A 6,000-nucleotide genomic window follows, 5' to 3' on the forward strand; every position below is an offset into this window, starting at 1 on the left:
TTTCTTTTGACAAGTGGCTCCAGAATTGTGCCCAGCCAGACTGCAGCAATACCTCTTATTCCCTTATCCCTCTACTATGCTCATGGAGGGACTGCTCTGCCTGGTGCTTCTGGCATTGTTGTGGCAGTGGCTATGCCACTGGGGATTTTTTTTTTTCCTATTTTATTATCCAACCTCCGGAGTCCCTGGTCTGCTTTGAATGTACAGTTTTAAATTCCACTAAAAACCCCCCACCTTGTGAAGAAGCTGCCTGTCTGCTTTCTTGGTTTCACACCAGGGAGCAGCCAGGAATGCACTATTCAGCCATCTTGGTGTACATCCAGACACTTCTGAATAGTGAATTAAATGGCTGGGAAATCCAATGTAGTAATTATCTCAAAAAGTTGGGTCATGGTGAACAAATCTTAAAGTTTTAAAGATTTTTAAAAATTACAGAATCAGAAATCAAGATTAAAGAGTTTGTGTGTACACACACTTCAAACATGGGTGACTGAGCTAAGGGAAACAATCTAAAACCCCTACATTTCTTATTTTAAACTGCTTCATAAATTATGGTGGTGAAGACAAATGGCCCAGATCATCTAAGTATTCTTCCTTGATCTTACATTTCCCTGCTCATACCAGAGGCTAGTTATTTTTTGGAATCCATCATGTTGTCTTATCATGGAAACTATTTTTGGATATTTAGCTCCTGGACCATTTCCCCAATGCCTCTCAAAATCTGTGAAATATATATGTGTATATGTGTGTGTGTGTGTGTGTGTGTGTATGCTTAAAAAAAAATCTTTATCTAGTTTAATTCTTCACAGAGCATTGTTTTGTGTCCCTATAAGATTTTTGTCACCAGTGTAGGAATTTTATAAACTTTAGGATTCTACCTGAACTAACAAAGTTGTTGTTTTGGGGATTCTACTTCAATCACATTATTTGTTATAGATGGGTGCCATATCAAAGTCTAATGTCATCATTGCAAGTAGCAACGTGTCCTGCTAATATAAAACAATACATGACCTATATACCAGATACAAAGACTAATAATATAAAATAGTCAAAATAATTGGTGTTTGAAATGTAAGGAGTCCAGGATGTAGATTATAATTCCTAGAACAATCAGCAAAATATAAGATAACCAAGTAAATTTTAGTAGAATACTTAGAAATTAATTTAGGACAAAGAATTTAAAAAGAAAAAAAAAGAGAAACTAAAAAGCAAAAGAAGAAATAGCAAAAAATAAAATGGCAGTCCCAAATTCAAACATGTAATTAATTTCATTAACATAAATGACCTAAGCAATAGACAAACAGACATTTTCATAGTGAATTTAAAATATGACCCAAACATATGCTGTATACATGAACTTCTTTTTAAACATAATCATGAAATTAAAATCAAAGAATAGATAAAGATAAGCCATTCTAAAACTAAGTTAAAAAAATATTGCTTATAGTTTGCAAATACCTTCTCCCACTCAACAGATTGTCTCTTCATTCTGTGTATCACTTCTTTTGCTGTACAGAATCTTTTAAGTAATTTGGTTTGTCTATTTTTTTTCTTTGTGTGTGTGTGTGTGTGTGTGTGTGTGCGCGCGCGCGCGCTCTGTGCTTTTGAATACTTATCTAAAATTCCTCACCCAGTCAAAAGTCCTGAAGTACTTCTCCTATGTCTTCAGTTTCAGATCTAGGTCTTTATTCCTTTTAGACTTGATTTTGTATTTGGTCAGAGGTCGTGGTCTATTATAATTTTTTCTGCATGAGGCTATGTAATTTTTATAGCAGCATTTATTGAGAAGAGACTGTCCTTTCCCAAATGTGTGTTCTTGGTCCTTCTGCTTAAAACCGGTTGGCTGTAGTTGTATGGATCTAGGTCTAGGGTTTCTGTTCTGTTTCATTGGCGTATGTCTGTTTTTATTCCAGTGCCATGCCTTTTTGTACAGCGTTGCAGTATATTCTCAAGTAGTGTGGTGACTTTAGCTTTGTTCCTATTCCTTAGAATTGCATTGGATGTTCAAGGTATTTTATGAGTTATATAAATTTTAGGATTGCATTTTCTTTTTCTGTAAAAAATGGCTTTGGTATTTTGATACAAATTACATTAAAGCTACTTTTGGTTAGTAAGACCATTTTGGCGATATTACTTTTTCCAGTCTATGACACAGGGTATATTACATTTATTTGTATCCTCTTCAATTTCTTTCATTAACATGTCCTGATTTTTGATATAGAAACTTTCACTTCTTTAGAGAAGATAATTTCTAGATATCTTATTGTTTTCACTGCTGTTGTAAATGGATTTGATTTATTGATTTCTTTATCAGACAGTTTACACTTAATATATAAAAATGCTACTGATTGTATATGTTGAGTTCATATCCTATAATTTTACTAAATTTTAAAATTGATCCAGATTATATTCTAGTAGAGTCTTTAAGTTTTTCTGTATGTAAAATTATGTCATCTACATTCAGGACTTCTCTCCAAGTAATGTCTTATTCTCTTGACTAACAGCTCTGTCTAGGACTTTCAGTACTTTATTGAATAAATATAGTGAAAAAGAAATAACCTACAGAATTGAAGAAAATATTAGCAAACTATGTATCTGAAAAAGATTTCATATGCAGAATGTTTAAGGAATTTAACAGCAAAACACCCAGTAATTTAAAAAGAAGCCAAAAGAAACCACTAATAGATATTTTTCAAAAGAAGACACACATATGGCTAAAAGGTATGTGAAAAAAAAATAAAAAATTCTCTAATTATTAAGAAAATACCAAAGAAAGAAAGAAACCCACAAACAGATAACACCTCACCCGCCAAAAAAAGGATATAGAGAAAAGAAAGGATATAGGATATAGGATATAGAGAAAAAAAAACACTTGCCCATTGTTGGTGGGAGTTGAACATAGTAGGTACATTATAAAAAATACTTTGGAGATTCCTCAAAAAACTAAAAAATAAAAATAAATAAAAATATAACTATTATAAGACCCAGCATTTTCATTGCTGGGTTTATAATAAAAGGACATGAAACCAATAGGTGGGAAAGCTGAGTCAGGAGGATTGCAAGTTCAAAGCCTTCCTCAGCAACTTAGTGAGGCAGTAAGCAACTTTGAAAGATCCTGTCTCAAATAAAAAAAAAATTTAAAAAATGGGCTGAGAATGTGTCTCAGTGGTAAGATGCCTCTGGGTTCAATCAATATCCAGTACTGAAAAAAAAGAACATGAAATCAACAATTTGTCAAGAAGATATCTGCAGTCTCATGTCAATTTCAGTACTTTTCCAATAGCCAACATGGAATCAACCCATATGCCCAACAATGAATGAATGGGTAAAGAAACTATGGTATAGTTACACTATTCAATAATGAAGATAATAATATCCTCTCATGAATAAACTGGAGGATATTATGTTAAGTGAAATAGCACAGAAACAGAAAGAAATATCATAGCTTCTCTTTCACATGAAATCAAAAAACAGTTGATATAATAAAAAGAACAGAATAGTGGTTAGAAGAGATTGGTAAAGGAATGCAGAATGGAAGAAGAGGGGAGGATGTTCAAATGTACATAGTTACAAAAAGTGTTTCTGGTATTCCATTGCACAATAAGGTGAATGTAGTTAAAAATGAAGTATATTTCGAGGCTTAGGCAGGAGGATCATGAATTGAAAGCCAGCCTCAGCAAAAGCAAGGTGCTAAGCAACTTAGCGAGACCCTGACTCTAAATAAAATACAAAAATAGGATGTGGCTCGGTGGTCTAGTGCCCTTGAGTTCAATCTCTAGTACCAGTAATAATAATAATAATAAAGTATAAAGTTAATATAACTAGCTAGATAGAAGAGAAAGCTGACCTTACAACAGAAGGCACCCATATTTAAGATTATCTTGCCATACAATAATCAAATTACTAGAAGACATAATAATCCAAATGTGGATGATTAAAATAAATAACTCCTGAATTATTGAAAGACAACTAATATAAATGAAAGGATGAATCCACAATTATATATGGAAAATTCAACACTTGTCTCTCAATAATCAATGAAGTAGAAAGTCAGCAAGAAAATTTAGAAGATTTGAAAAATGTTAACAACTCCACCTTAGAAAAATAAGGTAGGTTTATGTCAGAAGAATGTGTCTAAAGAAACTTCCCTGTGTTTCTATCATTTGCAAATGCTTACTATCTCTAAGATTCTGGCACAGGGATTCAAAACAATTCCAAATATTCTTACCTCTGTGTCATAGATAAAAATCTTAGGAAATGAGTCTGATCAACTCGACTACAGACATGAGCCCATACTAGGAAGCAATTGGTATGCCAGTTGTTGAGAGTCTAGGTTTATCCTGGCTGGGTCATATAGTTACTCCTGTGGTGAATGAAAAAGGTCATTGTGATCAATAGTCAGTACCACACCCCACATTTGACTGAGGGGGAGAAATATTATCCTAAGTAAAACAATGCAAAAAGAATTTTGGGTGACAAAATGATACACATCAATGACATTCTATTCTATTGGTATCATTTCACCAGAATTCCACATTGGACCATGTTGGTCAAAATGGTACTTCCTCAAACATCCTTAGGTCTATAATGTACTTAGCAGAAAGAACTAAGATTGAAGCTTTTTAATGTCACCTTTATATAATTTTCTGACCTTATATGTATTTTTCTGGTGTTTTCATATACTGTTAATCAAGTCAAAAGATGTAGGAGTGGGAATATATTTGAAATTTATTGGAACCATTATTTTTTCATAAAATCTCACAAAATTACAATCATACTTTTGTTGCTTTCTCAAAATGTCTCCTATGAGAAACGCTGCCTGCTCTAGGATACAGGATCCCTTGACTAAGGAAACTGCTTGCCAAAGAGTTTTGAATATGAACAGTAGAGGGTCATTTCATACCCCTTTAGGCTATAAGAATCACTTCAAGCTTAGAATCAGTTGAAGACAGATGCCTTAATTCCCAACCCCAGGAATTTCTTGTGTAGAATATTTCATATGGTCATGGAAGTAATAGCTTATGGGCATTTCTGCTTAATCACTTTATCTCCAAATTTGTGTGGACAACATCAGCTTAACATGAGCTTTTCTAACACCAGGGAAAATAACCTTGTGGAAATAAGGCTAATCTTGTCTCTAACTGGGAATAACTCTGCACAAAAGGCTGCTTTTTGGAAATTTCTCTAAGCTTCTCTTCATAGCACACAGAAGATTAGGTCTCAGTCATCTTGAGTTGCTGTGATGGAAGCAAAGCAACAGGATTCTGTCAATAGGTACTGCTATAATGAGAAGAATTCCACCCAGAGCCCTATTTTGCTCCAAGCCTTTTCAGCTACAAGATGTAAAACAGTAAACTTTTGAGCCATTAAGGGTAGCTAGAAGCATTAGGAGAAGCACATTTGGGAAACCAATATATACTTTGTTCCCTGATTGAAAAGAAAGGTTTTTCTCCAAAGTTTAATGCATTAATAATAATACTCCCTAGAAACACATGAATCTGCTATCATTTGAAAAATTTTACCAGTGTGCTTTTATATATTCCTTTTGTAAGTTATGAAAGACTGTAAACACTCTTGACAAGAGTAAAGTAAGAGGAATCACTCAGAAAGCTGACATTATGCTTAGTATATATGAAGAAGTAACCAAGATAGGACAGCATGAAAGAAGGATAGATACATATGTTAATGGAACAGAATATGATACTCAGCAACAGAGAATTTCTGGGATCTAGGCCTTGACTCAGAGTTCTTACACTTAACATTCAAAGCTTATTTGATAAAGGGAAAAAGTGGTAAGTTGGACATTCTCAAAATTAATTTTTTTTCCTTCAAAGATCCTGTCAAGAGGGCAAAAACACAAGCTGTCCAACCAGGAACTAATCTCTAGAATACATGCAGAGGAATACACAATTCCCTCATAGAAAATGGCACTTCTCATTCCAAGGTGGTCTCTTCTGGAGCTACCTGTAAGGATCAAAGAGCAGGTTGGAAAGGAGACAT

The sequence above is a fragment of the Marmota monax genome, unplaced genomic scaffold (assembly GCF_021218885.2).
Source record: "Marmota monax isolate L192 unplaced genomic scaffold, Marmota_monax_Labrador192_F-V1.1 WCK01_AAM20220418_F8-fsc00056, whole genome shotgun sequence".
Lineage (NCBI taxonomy): Eukaryota > Metazoa > Chordata > Mammalia > Rodentia > Sciuridae > Marmota > Marmota monax.